The sequence below is a fragment of the Schistocerca nitens genome, chromosome 1 (genome assembly GCF_023898315.1).
Source record: "Schistocerca nitens isolate TAMUIC-IGC-003100 chromosome 1, iqSchNite1.1, whole genome shotgun sequence".
Lineage (NCBI taxonomy): Eukaryota > Metazoa > Arthropoda > Insecta > Orthoptera > Acrididae > Schistocerca > Schistocerca nitens.
The window spans coordinates 657,965,304-657,982,958 of NC_064614.1; the positions used below are offsets into that span (position 1 = coordinate 657,965,304).

Consider the following 17,655-nt stretch of genomic DNA (forward strand, 5'->3'; position numbering starts at 1 on the left):
TCATGATTACACTTTATATTGTGTATTAGTTTTTGTTATAGCTTATTAGATGAAAAAACCCCTATTTTTACTCTGTGTTTTTTTTTTTTTTTTTTTTTTGAAAATATTTGCAATCTTCTGTGAAACATTGCCTATGTATGGAACACTAGATATATATTTGTTTTTCTCTCTTTCTTCTGTGGTGCAGCTTGTATTTCTGGGTTTTTCTTCACTTTGTCTAAGATTGTGTCAACCATGGAAGCATTGTACCCATTGGAAACTGCAATCTTTTTCACTGTGTTTATTTCTTGTTGCATATTTTCTTGGTTCAATGGTATTTTTGTTGCCCTAATGCAGCACTGGATCTGTATGCTGCCTGTTTATGGATATTTGGATGACATGAGGTTGCAGGGATTGTGGTGTCAGTCATTGTGTTTTTCCTATAAATTTTGAATGTGCATGTGTTGTTGTGTCTTGTAATATTTAGGTCCATAAAGTTGATGCTTTTATTTTGTTCATTTTCCACTGTAAATTTGATTTTCTCATTTAGATCATTGAAATGATTTAGAATGTTTGTGATGTCTTTGGTATCCCCTTTCACTAACAGTAGTGTGTCATCTACATATCTCCTACAAAATTCTATTTCCTTTAGGCAAGGTTCTTGGCTGTCAAACAATTTTTGTTCTAAGTGATTTATGTATATGTCAGCTATGATACCGGATATACATGATCCCATTGCCAGGCCATCTGGTTGTTTATAAGTGTTGTCATTAAAGGTAAAGTAGTTCTACCTCAGGGTTAGCTGAAGGAGTTCCATAAATTCAACAATCTCTGTGTATGAAAGTTTCTTGTGTTGCATAAGGTTCTTTGGTACTACTGTTAGAGCTTCTTGTATGGGTATGTTTGAATAAAGGTTGGTGATGTCAAGTGACATAAACTGTGCATCTTGGGGAAGCTTTCTGGTTCTTAGTTCTTTAGCTAGCAGCATGCTGTTTTTTATGGAATATGTTGTTTCATATGTATAATTTTTCATCGGTATGTTATTCAGTTTTTGTGACAGTTTGTATGCTGGGCTATTTATAGGGTTGACCATGGGACGTATCGGGTTTCCATTTTTGTGTATTTTCGGCTGTGCTCTTAGGCATGGTGCTTTTGGATTCATCCATGTAAGGTAGCCTATTTCTTTTCAGTTTCTGTCAACAGGAAATGTGTGTTCTTTAATTGTTCCTTAATTTTACTTCGAAATTGTTTGGTTGGGTATTTTTCAATGTGCTGAATATTATTAGCAGCAAAAAATTCATTTGTTTTGTGTATGTATTCTTTTTCTTTCATCACAACTAATGTATTACTTTTGTCTAACTTTACAACTATGCATTAGTTGTTTTTTAGTTTATTATTTATAGATTTTAAAGTTTTTGTATCATTTCTTGTATATTTAGATCTAAACTTATCTTTATTCATTTCTTTCTCAAGAAGCTTGCTTACTTTGTGACCTATTGCTGCTTTTGTATTTGAATTTAATTTTGAAGTATCTACTGCACTTTTAGTTGCAGCTATAACATTTTCAGTGTATGGTTGTTGAGGTTAGGTTTTACATTGTATTTTAGTCCTTTTTGGAGTAGATCGTTTTCTATTTGGTTGAACTTTATGTCTGTGTTGTTCACCACCCTACTGCCAAATGTGTGTGTGCTTTTGTCAGTTATTTCAAGGTTGGATCTCTTATCTTGTTTCAATATCAACGTCTGTAGTTTCTTGTTATGTGTGTTGCAAATGGTCAAGTACTCCTTGTTGACTATGTCTTGGATGTGCCTGAAAATGCTGTCATAAAGTGTTGGTTCTATGTTGCTTGCTGCAGCACTACCTGTGGATCAGAGGTCTGTTTCCAGAACACTGATCTCAAGGGTTGGTTTACTGGTAGCCAGTTTGACAAGGCTATCAGCAACTTCATTCCCCGGGATCCTGACATGGCCTGCGGCCCGGATGAAGATCACTGAGTGTCCACAACACTCGAGGGAAGTCTGTAGACTACCTGTAAGAAGATCTTTGTAACTGTTTTGTTTATATAAGATATTTTCGATGTGTAAAGTGTACAACAAGTTGTGTGTGATGTTTAGTGTGTGTGAGGTTCTGCACAAATGGACCATTAGAAAACTGTACGTACAAATTCTTTTAAATTTCGCCACTAACTTCACAAAAAGAATTGATACCCAACTAAAAAATCGTGTTTTTCTTATGTATTGCAGTAAAAGTCAACGAAATGAAGCAGACTCACACACATTGACAACATCAAAAGAAATGGCTTAATACACAGAAGAAACGCACTTGAAAATGGGAATTATTTCTCGAAATGCGTCGTGCGAAAAGTAAAATAAAGAAAAATTGTGACTGGTAGCAGAAGATTTATTTATTTATAAACAAACTTATTGTTTTTACAGTTGTAGGCTTTCAAAAACCATTTACAATGGATCAAATCAGAAGAGGATCAGGTACTTCCCATATGAGAAGTAGGAAACAGCCTGGCTCGTAAGGTAGAGTATAGTATCAAAGCTGACCTGGAAGAAATAAGTGCAGCAACAGCAAACACTCGTGGGGTTTGTAGAAGTTTGGCAGTGACATGGCCAGCTGCAGGTTAATGCAGCTGTAAACTGTGTAAACAAGGAGCTGAGTAGGTTGCTTTTGACTGAAACAAAGTCTCATTTCTGTGCTGTACCTGTTGCTACAAGATTTGGGTATACACAAATCATGGTCTTTCCTGAATAGAAATAGCTGAGCATCTTGCGGAAAGTGTAAAAGGGGGGGGGGGTCGTCAGTACAAGCAAACAAAAGAAAATCCCAATGATTACTGGAGCCAGAGAGACACAATTTTTAGATTGGTCAGGTTATGGACAGACAGTCTTGAAAGAAATTAGATCAGAACAGAATCACAATATATGTAGTAGTTTCCAGTAAAGTAAAACCAATTTGTTTTGTCAGAACATTATGGGGCCGAAAAACAAGATAGATGAGCTTTTCCTACAGCTAGATGTGGAAAGTTCTGAAGTGACACACATTCTGTGGCTCTCTAAACACCACGAAACAACCGGGATGGAAAAGTTAAATATCAGGTATTATAGAATACTATAATTTTCGTGTAGAGTTAACATGGAAAAAAGGATTCTAACATCAGTAAAAGTTGGACACAAAGTCGGAAATATTGGGGGAAAAAAGGCAGTTTTTGTGTTGATCAGAACTCAGTGTCACGTGATTGTGAGTTATTGTTCCAGAACACTTCCCTGGTAATTTTAACATGCTACAGAACCCCTCTAGGAAACTTTCAGGTATTTATGAAAAATCTAGATGCATTATTGAGCCAATGTAGATTTCTTAAAATGTACAAACAGGATAAATGAACTGGAATCATTTGGGTGTTTCAATCTTATTTCAGTGGCTAATTTTCCAACTAATGGGCATTAAGATAGCAGGAACCTGATTGATAATATATTTACAAACAGCACTCATGCTGAAACAATGTGTACACAATTGTTAATGGACTACAAAGTCATGATGCACAATTAATGGAAATAAAAAATATAGCATCTCACAGTGCTACGGCAGGTTCATGCAGAGCAGTGAGGCTTACTAACAAGAACAGGATACAGTGGTTTAAGTGTAATTTAACAGAACTGAAACAGGATGAGGTATATACAGAAAGAAGTGCTAATGCCAAATTCAATTTATTCCATAGTGAATTTGTGTCCGTATTTGAAAATACAAGATGTGCCCAGAAAGTGAGAACCATTTCATTCTACCACCACCAACAGCAGTCATGCCACAGTTCAGCACATTTGCCCTCATCTCTCTGTTTCGGTGTCTTTCCTCTAACATCATCATAGCCGGATTCTGCTATTTTTACATTTGTTGGTGATTGTTCAAAATGTTTAAGACAATCTCTGAGCCAAACAAGAGTGAAGAGCATTCTGAAAAATGGTTTTTGAAAAAAAAAAAGAAGATAATCCAGCTGAAACTCATCAACAACTTGTAGTGGTTTATGGTTAAAATGTAATGGCTGATGATGAGGAAATGGGTGAGATAATTCAATGATGGACGAATCAACTTTCATGATGAAACACAAAGTGGGCAGCTTTCAATTGTCAATGATCGTCTGGTTGAGAAAATTCATGCAAACAGGTGGCTCATGATACGAATTCTTTGTAAAGAGTTTCCGTAAATTTTGAAAACTGTTTTGCATGAGAATGCCAAAAACTGCTTAAGTCTTCGCAAATTGTGTTCCCACTGGGTTTCAAAAATGTTTATGGATACCCACAAAATGAAGTGACTTGACAGTGCTTTGACATTTCTTACTCAATACAGTTAAGAGGGAGATGAATTCTTAAACAGAATTGTGACTGGTGATGTAACTTGGGTTTATCATGTTGCTCCAGAATCAAAACAAAAGTCGATGGAATGGAGGCACCCACAATCCCCAAAAAACAAAGATTCAAAACAATGTTATCAGTACAAAAAAATCATGTGCACATTGTGTTCTAGGACAGACTGGGCATTCTGCTTGCCGAGTTCCTTCCCAGAGGTGAAATCATCAATGTGGTACAATACTGTGAAACACTGAGAAAACTCAAAACAAAAGCCTTGGAATGCTTTTTCCTCACCACATTACAAAGTGGTTTGGAATTTAGCCCATGACAGCATCCAATACGGTTAAAAGGAATGTCCCCCCTCCCTGCCAAATACTTCACATGAAATGATTCCACACTAATGATTCCAATCAGCTACATTATTATGATGATAACTTACACTGAAAGTATTTCAATAAATGCTTCACTTGTGTTTATTATTACATTCATATTATTGTTCTCTAAAGCCATGTTTCTCTTGAATTGTTTACAATGCTGTTACAAGCACTGATGGACACTGGTAGGTGACACATTACACTGCTTTAATCAATTCTCACTGTATCTATGGAACGTATTAGAGACAAACAAGGAGCTATGATGCAAACATGTTTTGATACTACAGAATCTAGATATGGCTTCTGAGTCTTTCTGTCGTGATTGAAATCATCAACCACACACTACAGCAAAAGAAAGTGTTAGCTAGAATCCAAAAACATTTGCATTAATAAGGAAACTTCGTCGCATTAAACTAGACAGGCGGTTCATGCTTAGCATTAGGAATTTACTTCATTATTGCATAAAACATCTTGCATTACTCTGCTTTCACTAGAAACTAACTGCAGGTCAATTTCTTTCTAAACAACACGTAACTTATTTACTTATGCACATAATTTACTGACTACAGATTTCAGTTAATCAGACAATTGTTAAGAGATTTTCTAAGAATTCTTAATTAGATACTGACAGATAAAATAAACGCATACCAGAATTTCTTTACCGAGGTCTCTCTTCAGACAGTTCAAAGTCGTAGCTGTAAAATTCTACTGCAGATATTCACCACCTGCTGACGCCGCCTCCGATGAATTTGTACCAGAGATATTTGTGTGTTTAGTTTCATTATAATGCTTAAAGTTAACAACAGAGTTTTCGTCTCTTGTCGTGTAGCACAGTAGTGAGCGGTCTTAATAGTACAATTAAGGTTACGGTTTGTTGCAATGCCGTAGTGTTGAAATGGTGCCAAACATCTTCAAAAAAAAAAAAAAAAAAAAGTGTGCACAAAATTGTTACTTGCGTCTTAATTTTCTCTGATACGATATAGTCTCAATTTTCTTTAGTACATTTAAATAATTATTCAATAATTATCATCGGGTACTATGCGAATTAGTGCCGGCACAATTTCTCCAGAAGCCAGTATAATATTCGTGGAAATACGTTTGATGTTGGTACGTGCATTGTCACAAATTACATCCGCATATCAACAAAAACATCAAGTTGTTTACAAACGAGCTAACAGTCCTAAGAGCTTAACGCTGCCCTCTTACTTTTGACACTTCAGTCGTTCCAAAGTGTTACTTGGGCAAAGATATCACTGACCCCGTTTACATGTGATTCCCAAAATCGGATTTAGTAACGGGGACCTAACACGAACAATAATATTGTCAAACTGTCAATATATTGATCGTCTGAGGGCGTATTGACATACTGTCAATACTAGAAAATTTGATGAACAGCACTGATAGACCTCAAAATATTCTCGGTGGTGTCAACCATAGAGTAAATATCTCTGGAGTGAGCATTGCGTCCTGCGCATGTTGTCAGCATTAAACCAGGATTGTCACGTGATCTCGGGACTTCGCTGTGCCTGTGTGCTTTCTGCAGCGTTTAACTTTATAATACCAAGAGTTTTTGTTGTGTTTCACCGCTTGTTGATAGTGTAATAGCGATGGTGAATTACGTTGTTGCTACGGATGGAAAGAAAAATATGTGAAAGGAGGGATAGTAACTTTTCATGGGTACATTCCATATAGCTCTAATTATAGTTTTCATTTTAGTAAGAGACACTGTATACGTTTAAAAATTTCGAGACGCATTATAATTAAGACTTGATTCTGTAGACCTATTTTTCTACGATTTTATGACTATATAATAGATATTACGGCTCGTACAAAAGCTTACAAACAATCGCTCCCTCTCGTAAATTTGCTAGTGGAACAGGAAAGGGAAAGGTTAGTTGTTTCAGTAAATACTATCTTCCATGCATTTATCAGTGACTTGTCAATTATGTATATAGATTACTCCGTCTACTATTTATTTAATGAACTGGGAGCAAGTACTTAAAATGCGTGAAATAAATACCTCAAAGTGCCACCAGTAAGAAAAATTGTGCCTTAGGTCGCAAAAACGAGAAAATAAATACGCAGAAATACAAGAAAAAAGGACCAATTAGCAGCGATATAATCGCTAATGTGTGGTAAATTCGGTGTTTTTCGGACACTTGCGAAAGTACTGTTTTGCAGGACTTTCACTGCAAAAATGTACTTCAGGCTCTGTAATACTATAAAGTGCGGTATCATACCAAAAATCGAGTGCATCTGAACTATGACACCTATCGCAAAGAAGCTGAATGTAATATCACTTGCCCTTAAAAGTTACGTAGCTGGTTTATTCCCGGTATCAAATGGATACTGTTAAAATGTCTTCGAAACATATATAAATAGTCCACGACACGTACGAAAAGAATCCGTCTGTACTAGGGGTGTAATGATATTCTAAATATACAGGGCGCTATACGAACAAACACACGACGTCCCGAGATCACGTGACCAGGCCGGCAATGTATGTTGACAACACAAAATTTGTTCTGCGCATGTGAGTGCTCACTCCAGAGATATTTACTCTATGTTGTCAACACACACTGAACATGTGAGACCAAATATTAACAGTTTGACAATATTATCCATTCAGATGTTGACAGACCTTCGGGAACCAGCCACGCCGCGCTAGTGTGCAGGATTTATTTATATTTTCTTCAATTCTAGTCTTTTAACATACAATAATTTTAATAGGCCTACGCAAGGGAAATTATTGTTTATGGCACTTCAGGATCGTTTCGGAGAATTTTCTATGACATTTTTTACTTCATTAATTTGAAAATATAGTGCAGATTGTTGTTACACAACACCTTTCAAAGACACTCCCATTTGGAACAATGGGTTGTATATCTACAATGACTACTAAGAGGTCTGCGAAATGCATGTCAATTCCATCGAATAACCACAAAGCGTAAAAAAAAAGTTTTATTTTAATTGCATGTACAGGCATTAGAATGACCTGTCTGTCGTCAGACACCTCAAAGTTACTCCTCATCTCTTGACGAACGCGACTGCCTCTGTCATTAATATATTTTACTTCTCTATTTTGTGTCGCATCGACACTAGTGACTTGTTGTACAAAGCAGAACTCATCGGAAAGTTATTGATGAAATCTTTCGGGTCTGTGATTCTGATTTCAGTTAGTAAATTAACATGCGACCGTTCGCTCCTTTTTTTAACTATTGTCGGACCCATTTCCTCTTTTGTTTTCTATTGATCACACGCACGGCACAGCGGACACACCAGGAACCGCGGTGTTGGCCGTCGAATGGCGCTAGCTGCGCAGCATTTGTGCACCGCCGCCGTCAGTGTCAGCCAGTTTGCCGTGGCATATGGAGCTCCATCGCAGTCTTTAACACTGGTAGCATGCCGCGACAGCGTGGACGTGAACCGTATGTGCAGCTGACGGACTTTGAGCGAGGGCGTATAGTGGGCATGCGGGAGGCCGGGTGGACGTACCGCCGAATTGCTCAACACGTGGGGCGTGAGGTCTCCACAGTACATCGATGTTGTCGCCAGTGGTCGGCGGAAGGTGCACGTGCCCGTCGACCTGGGACCGGACCGCAGCGATGCACGGATGCACGCCAAGACCGTAGGATCCTACGCAGTGCCGTAGGGGACCGCACCGCCACTTCCCAGCAAATTAGGGACACTGTTGCTCCTGGGGTATCGGCGAGGACCATTCGCAACCGTCTCCATGAAGCTGGGCTACGGTCCCGCACACCGTTAGGCCGTCTTCCGCTCACGCCCAAACATCGTGCAGCCCGCCTCCAGTGGTGTCGCGACAGGCGTGAATGGAGGGACGAATGGAGACGTGTCGTCTTCAGCGATGAGAGTCGCTTCTGCCTTGGTGCCAATGATGGTCGTATGCGTGTTTGGCGCCATGCAGGTGAGCGCCACAATCAGGACTGCATACGACCGAGGCACACAGGGCCAACACCCGGCATCATGGTGTGGGGAGCGATCTCCTACACTGGCCGTACACCACTGGTGATCGTCGAGGGGACACTGAATAGTGCACGGTACATCCAAACCGTCATCGAACCCATCATTCTACCATTCCTAGACCGGCAAGGGAACTTGCTGTTCCAACAGGACAATGCACGTCCGCATGTATCCCGTGCCACCCAACGTGCTGTAGAAGGTGTAAGTCAACTACCCTGGCCAGCAAGATCTCCGGATCTGTCCCCCATTGAGCATGTTTGGGACTGGATGAAGCGTCGTCTCACGCGGTCTGCACGTCCAGCACGAACGCTGGTCCAACTGAGGCGCCAGGTGGAAATGGCATGGCAAGCCGTTCCACAGGACTACATCCAGCATCTCTACGATCGTCTCCATGGGAGAATAGGAGCCTGCATTGCTGCGAAAGGTGGATATACACTGTACTAGTGCTGACATTGTGCATGCTCTGTTGCCTGTGTCTATGTGCCTGTGGTTCTGTCAGTGTGATCATGTGATGTATCTGACCCCAGGAATGTGTCAATAAAGTTTCCCCTTCCTGGGACAATGAATTCACGGTGTTCTTATTTCAATTTCCAGGAGTGTACACTAGTTTATCAGTATCAGAGAAATGCTGTACCTTCTGCTTTTAGGTGGAACATATTGTCACCTATCCCACATTTTATTTGTATGCCTTCCACATACCTCTGTAATGTACACACTGATGGAAACATAAAACATTCTGACAAAACCTGTATGCCTGAGTGCTGTAATATAATAAATTTAGAGCAAACAGCTTAGTTTGGTCTTTCCATCTTGCAGATGGCATGCTAATCTAGTTTAACAACAAGTCAAGAACACATTTTCTTAAATATTGGTATCCAATAGTCTTCAAAATTTGTTTGTCCTTCTTCACTTAATCCTTCTGATAGTTTCTGTTGATATCTGTACTTAAAGTGATAGGCACTTTCCTTGTCCCATAACAGTTTTGCATGAAGTATAGCAATCTGCACATTCTGATACTCCACGCACACGTTTTCTAAACACAAGTAACTGCGCTTAATTTTCCCACTTCATCGTCAAAGCAGGTCTGTATTGACGATTCAGATGCATCTGGCATTGATATATAGAGAGTTGAACTGGCTGCTTTTGTGCTGTAGGAGTGTTTTACAGATTGTCAGTTGAGGTGGTGTGTTTGGGTATTTGGAATGTAAAACAATGTGGTTAGCTGTATTCCACACTGGTTTTCTTCGATGTATAGCGGACAAAACTTGACATTATTATAAAGGTAAACAGGGTGTTTTTTTCATAAGATCTTCTCGTCTGATATTCACTAGCCATTTTCTACTCCTAAAACAAAACATTAATCATCAATATACATGTAATTTTCAAGCGCATCTTGACGATGCAGTTTAGTAATATGATGTTGTATACCGGTACCCCTCAGGGTACTTAGGAAACCTAAAATAAGACAGAAGTGGTATCTTCTTCTTCTTGTTGCTGCAATTTATTGCGCCACGCTACGCTCCTATTTGTAAAAATCATTGAATAAGCCAAAACAAACAACTACTATTCGCTTTCGCTTTCACGATCGCGCCAAACTCAACAGTTTAACTTACTGGTTGCTTGGCAAACTGCTAGCGCAGTAGGGAACAAAATCGAGACGAAGTGTCGCAACTGTTATGTTAGACTGTGGTATCCTCATGAAAGAGGCAGCCATTCTAGCAGACGAATTAAAGCAGAAACTATTTATATGTTCGGCTGGTTGATTCATTGCAAATTTGGAAAGTATTTTTCTCTTTTGTTTCCTTGAAAGTGACAACCTGCCCAATTTATACTCGTTACACAGTGGTATATTGTTTGAAAAGTACTTAACACGCTGCTTCAGCGTCACATACACTGGAACACCAAAGAAACATGTATGCATGTGTACTCAAATACTGAAATATGTAAACAGGCAGAATACAGCGCTGCAGTCGGCAACGCCTCCATAAGATAACAAGGGTCTGGCGCAGTTGTTAGATCGGTTACTCCTGTTGCAGTGACAGGTTATCAACATTTAAGCGAGTCTGAACGTGAGGACGTAGTCGGCGCATGAGCGATGGGGTATAGCATCTCTGAGTTAGCGATGAAGTGGAGATAATTCTGTACAATCATTTCACGAGTGTACCATGAATATCAGGAATCCATAAAACAACAAATCTCCGACATCGCTGTGGCCGGAAAAAGACCCTGCAGAATGGGACCAATGATGGGGACCAATGATGGCTGAAGAGAATCGTTCAACGTGACAGAAGTGCAACCCTTCCGCAAACTGCTGCAGATTTCAATGCTTCGCCATCAACAAGTGTCAGCTTGCGAATTATTCAACGAAACATCACTGATATGGGATTTCGGATCCAAAGGACCACTCATGTATGCTTGATGTCTGCCCAACACAAAGCTTTACACCTCACCTGGGCCCATCAACACCGACATTGGACTGTTGATGACTGGAAACATGTTGCCTGGTCGGACGAGTCTCGTTTCAAATTGTATTGTGTGGACGGACGTGTACGGGTATGGAGACAACCTCTTGAATCCATGCACCCTTCATGCCAGCAGGGGCTGTTCAAGCTGGTGGAGGCTCTGTAGTGGTGTGGGGCATGTGCAGTTGGAGTGATGTTGAATCCCTGATACGTCTAGATACGACTCTGACAGGTGACACATACATAAGCGTCCTGTCTGATCACCTGCATCCATTCTTGTCCATTGTGCATTCCGACGGACTTGGGCAATTCGAACAAGACAATACAACACCCCACACGCCCAGAATTGCTACAGAATGGCTCCAGGAACACACTTCTGAGTTTAAACACTTCCGCTGGCCACCAAACTCCCCATACATGTACATTATTGAGCATATCTGGGATGCCTTGCAACGTGCTGTTCAGAAGAGATCAGCACCCCCTCATACTCTTACGGATTTATGGACAAACCTGCGGGATTCATGTTGCCAATTCCCTCCAGCACTACTTCAGACATTAGTTGAGTACATGCCACATCGTGTTGCGGCACTTCTGTATGCAGGTGCCCTACGTGATATTAGGGAGGTGTACCAGTTTCCTTGGCTCTTCAAAGAATGTATGCTGGTTGTGTGACATATGTTCTAATTTGTGCGAAAAATTATAAATGTTGTCGTATTTCCTTTCTTTGAAAGTGAGAATCTGTCAACTACATACAAGTTGTTTACATAGTGGTATGTATTTAAAAAATATTTAAGGAGAAGCTCCCTTACTGCCAAATAAATGTGCTGGTTGTGTTAAGTAGGGTCCAATGTGCACGAAAAATTACAATTCACTGCCAGGAAAGTTAACTTCTTTCTTTGCTCTCGAAAATAACTGAAACACAAGCAGAAATATGCCTAAACTAACACCAGAATATATTTCGTCTGCATATATGCTTAATTTCAAGACATTCTTGTTTGGAAAAGAAGTCTCCTAAATAAGTAGGTTGTAAATTTTCATTATACTTTACAGGCAGCTGACAGTGAGACTAAGCCATCTTTTAATTCTTTCTCACATGCCAGTCTTTTTTTGTTTTTGTTTTTTGTTCTCACGATGAGTGGGGATTTGTTTCTACAAGATAATCAAAGTATTTTGAATATTCAGCCGCATTTCTGTGTTTCTAGCTTAATTTGTAAATTATTGACAATGAGAAGTCGCAGAAGCCCTGAGAACTGTGAAGGTGAATAATAAAATTTTTGGAGATGGTAGTACTCGAACCAAGAAACCTTCAGTAGCCAGTAACTCATTATCTGACATTTAATATCAATTAATTGAACCTTTTCAGCAGATCCTCAATATAATGGTGTTCTGGAAGAGCATTTATTTATAGAAAATAAGTTATCCATTGTTAACCTCTCCACGAAAATCCTCAGCCCCACATAAGTTTCATCCTTATCCAAAGGCCTCACATTCAGCCCTCATCCCAGGTTTAACCATGTTGGACTTGTGAAATACCTACTCTCCTTCTCCTACTACCTTTAGTGGAAACAATTCTTCGCCACCAGCCCCTCCAATCAAAGCCAATGCAATTCCAACATTGAACCTGCCCTGTCTCAATTCATACTGCCATCCAACTGTGACCTTCCCACACTTCCACCTAACTAGCCCTGGTCGCCTTCCAGGCATTCCTAACTTCCAGCTTGACCTCAAAATTCTTCCCCAGTCCCTCTCTAAGAACAACAACCTTTCAGCAGAAGAAAGAACTGCCCACACAACCTAAAAACGGATCCTGACCTTATCATACTCCCAGCAGACAAAGATTCCATCACTGTTTTGATGGACTGGCGTGACTAACTGACAGAGGGCCTCTGCCAGTTGTCTGACACTTCTACCTACAAGCTCTGCCAAAGTGACCCCATCCCAGAAGTCTACCATATCCTCTAATCCCTGCTGAAATCCTTAGACCCTTCACAGAACCTCTCCCCTGAATCCATCTCCCTACTCATCTCAACAACAGCATCGACACCCACCTTCTTCGTGCTCCCCAAAATTCACAAACCTAACAATCCTGGGTGCCTCGCTTTGGCTGGTTACAGTGCCCCCACCAAAAGAATCTCGGCCTTTGTTGACCAACATCTGAAACCAGTTGTCTAAAACCTAGCCTTTCTAATTAAAGATACCACCAACTTCCAGCACCAGCTCTCCACCATCCTCACACCCTTACTTTCCGGATCTGTACTCACCACTGTTGATGCAACCTGCTTAAAAACCAACATACTTCATGCCCATGATCTTGCTGCTGATGAACACAACCTCTCCCAATGCCCTACAGATTCCAAAACCACTACTTCATTGTTGATACACCTAGCCAACTACTTGCTGATCCATAATTACTTTGAAGGGAAGGCATATAAACAAATTCATCGCAGAGCCATAGGCAGGTGCATAACACCCTCCTATTTCAACCTCTTCGTGGGCTACATAGTGGAAACATTGCTAGCTTCCCAAAACCCCAAACCCCAGGTCTTGATCAGGTTTATTGATGATCTCTTTATAATCTGGACCCAATGCTAGGACACCTTATCCTCATTCCTCCACAACCCCCACACCTTCTCTCCCACCCACTTCTCCTGGTCCTCCCCCTCTCATCATGCCACCTTCCTAGATGTTGATCTCCTCTTAGATGGCTTCATTCACATCTCGGTCCACATCAGACCCACCAATCACCAACAGTACATGCACTTTTTACATCTACCACCCCTTGCACACCAAAAAATCCCTCCCATACAGCCTGGCCACCCATGGTAGATACATCTCCAGTGATGACAGTCCCTTTCCCAATATGCCGAAGATGTCACAAAGGCCTTCGAAGACTGGCCCTCCGAAACTTATTCACAAACAGATTTCCCATACTATATCCTTACAAACACCTGATTCTCACACCCATCCCAAGAATCAACCAAAAAGAAGCACCCCCCCTTCTCACTGAGTACCACAAGGGACTGAAGCCTGCCTTTCGCCATGGCTTTGATTATGTATCATCATGCACTGAAATTAGGGACATCTTACCCTAGATACTTCCAGCCACTCCCAAAGTGGTGGCCTGCCACCCATCCAACCTCCACAATATCCTAGTCCATCCCTATGCCAATTCCACCTCCAATGCCCTGCCACAAGACCATGCTCAATCCACTCATCCAGCTCCACCTATTCCAGTCTTGTGACAGGCTTATCCTACTCATCAGAGGCTGGGCCCCCTGTGAAAGCAGCCATGTTATACAGGGTGTTACAAAAAGGTATGGCCAAACTTTCAGGAAACATTCCTCACTCACAAAGAAAGAAAATATGTTATGTGGACATGTGTCCGGAAATGCTTACTTTCCATGTTAGAGCTCATTTTATTACTTCTCTTCAAATTGCATTAATCATGGAATGGAAACACACAGCAACAGAACGTACCAGCGTGACTTCAAACACTTTGTTACAGGAAATGTTCAAAATGTCCTCCGTTAGCGGGGATACATGCATCCACCCTCCGTCGCATGGAATCCCTGATGCACTGATGCAGCCCTGGAGAATGGCGTATTGTATCACAGCCGTCCACAATACGAGCACAAAGAGTCTCTATATTTGGTACTGGGGTTGCGTAGACAAGAGCTTTCAAATGCCCCCATAAATGAAAGTCAAGAGGGTTGAGGTCAGGAGAGCGTGGAGGCCATGGAATTGGTCCGCCTCTACCAATCCATCGGTCACTGAATCTGTTGTTGAGAAGCATACGAACACTTCGACTGAAATGTGCAGGAGCTCCATCGTGCATGAACCACATGTTGTGTCGTACTTGTAAAAGCACATGTTCTAGCAGCACAGTTAGAGTATCCCGTATGAAATCATGATAATGTGCTCCATTGAGCGTAGGTGGAAGAACATGGGGCCCAATCAAGATATCACCAACAATGCCTGCCCAAATGTTCACAGAAAATCTGTGTTGATGACATGATTGCACAATTGCGTGCGGATTCTCGTGAGCCCACACATGTTGATTGTGAAAATTTACAATTTGATCACGTTGGAATGAAACCTCATCCGTAAAGAGAACATTTGCCCCTGAAATGAGGATTGACACATTGTTGAATGAACCATTCGCAGAAGTGTACCCGTGGAGGCCAATCAGCTGCTGATAGTTCCTGCACACGCTGTACATGGTACGGAAAAAACTGGTTCTCCCATAGCACTCTCCATACAGTGACGTGGTCGACGTTACCTTGTACAGCAGCAACTTCTCTGACGCTGACATTAGGGTTATCGTCAACTGCACGAAGAATTGCCTCGTCCATTGCAGGTGTCCTCGTCGTTCTAGGTCTTCCCCAGTCGCGAGTCATGGGCTTGAATGTTCCGTGCTCCTTAAGACGCCGATCAATTGCTTCGAACGTCTTCCTGTCGGGACACCTTCATTCTGGAAATCTGTCTCGATACAAACGCACCGCGCCACGGCTATTGCCCCGTGCTAATCCATACATCAAATGGGCATCTGCCAACTCTGCATTTGTAAACATTGCACTGACTGCAAAACCACGTTCGTGATGGACACTAACCTGTTGATGCTACGTACTGACGTGCTTGATGCTAGTACTGTAGAGCAATGAGTCGCATGTCAACACAAGAATCAAAGTCAACATTACCTTCCTTCAATTGGGCCAACTGGTGGTGAATCGAGAAGTACGGTACATACTGACGAAACTAAAATGAGCTCTAACATGGAAATTAAGCGTTTCCGGACACATGTCCACATAACATCTTTTCTTTATTTGTGTGTGAGGAATGTTTCCTGAAAGTTTGCCCGTACCTTTTTGTAGCACCCTGTATACCAGCTCTGCTGCAACTACTGCATAGTGTTTTACATTGGTATGACACCCAACCAGCTGTCAACTAGAATGAATGGCCACCGCCAAACCATTGCCAGAAACAAGATGGACCACTCAGTGGCACAATATGCAGTAAAGCATGAAATGTGAGATTTCAGTGGCCGCTTCATATCCCATGCCATTTGGATCCTCCCCATCACCACCAGCTTTTCTCAGTTGCAAAGATGGGAAGTATCCTTAAGCGTCTCCTTCACTCTCATAATCTCACTGGCATAAACCTAAGGTAACTTTGTGCCCCCCCCCTCCCTCCAATATTGTGTTTGGATGTGGCTGTGTGTACACCATCCCTTACCCCAGTACCCCTGGCCAGTTTATGTCAGCTGATAGTGTGCTGCTATCTCACACCCTAGTCTATGAAATCGTGTGCCCAGCCATCTGCCACCTGCTCCCCTAGCTAGCCCATAGACGGTTCCCCACTGTCCCACAATCCGCTACATGCTTCCTCCCAACCCCCTCCCTGCATCCCGCCTCTCTCTATCTCTCACCCCACCAACCATGCGACCCCAGGACCCTAGTACACTCACCAAGAGCCAGGAAAGAGCTGTCAGTTGACTGAGCACAGTGTAGAGAGACAGGTGTGTGCATGTTTGTGAGTATTTTTTTGCTTGTGTGCATGGTTTTCCTACAAGCTTGAAAACGTAAGATCATTCCAAAAGCTAACAAAACTCTGTACCTTTTGCTTGTGTACCTGTCAACAATGCAATACTTCTGCCTTTCAGTGACTTGTCTCCTTTATTCCTAAATAATCTATAATTCTCAGCCAGTACTTTATAATACTCTGATGTCACTGAAGCCAGTACTTCAGAATCGCAATGTGGTAGCGTGCGCAAAGGACGTATAAACAGCCGGTTGTTTACTGATAAAACAGTCTTCAGAAATGGGGGTAAACCGATGTAGCTTCGTTACCTTTAGATTCTCGACATAATGGTCAATACATGCACCGTGTTTGGCAGTAGTTTTTCGTACAGCAGACGGAAGATACAAGGAATGTGTCTAATTGCAAGCATGACTAGAAACGTCTTCCGTATTTTTGCTTTTGTACTGTATTGAAGCCTAAATAATTACATTACAGTTTGTCTCATCTGAAAAACCGGCAGTCTTTAAATAGTTCATGTATGTTTTCAGGGGTTTAATCAATGTAGTTTTAACCAGTTTTGATCAACTTTGGCTTCTCTTCGAATAGTATATTTGTTATGAAAGTGCTCCTACAAGTAGAATATGCTGCTGCCATCTTACCTCACCTCAGTTAAAGATGTGCCTTTGCCAGTCTAAGAATGTATGTTTGTGCAACCAATGAGCACTACAGAGTATAAATTATATACATTATAATATTTATTCTCTATAGTGAGCACCATGGTGAGAAACAGGGAGTTAGAATATTATTTTAACCTCCTTGGTTAGCAAAAGTAGGCCTGTTGATTTCACTGACGTCAAGTGAACAGACACTGCAACTGGAATCGATTAGATTGCCATCACATACAGACCATTTTGGGAGTCATTCAGTCACCGTTTTGCCAAGGCCGAAGAGTGAAGCGATTGGTTTCCGCCACGATATAATGGGCCTCAT

General features: G+C 41.3%; 1 protein-coding gene across 2 annotated transcripts in view; it reads right to left on the reverse strand.

Annotated features, from left to right (window-relative positions):
- LOC126258921 (zinc finger protein ZFP2-like) overlaps positions 1 to 6,121 on the reverse strand; it is a 78,680-nt gene extending 72,559 nt beyond the window's left edge. Inside the window, exon 1 of one of the 2 annotated variants that reach the window (XM_049955681.1) lies at positions 5,354 to 6,121. The gene's annotated coding sequence lies outside the window, so the exon portion shown is untranslated. The remainder of the gene's footprint in view (positions 1 to 5,353) is intronic. The other variant, XM_049955680.1, reaches the window with a different exon arrangement.
- Positions 6,122 to 17,655: the final 11,534 nt, after the last annotated feature.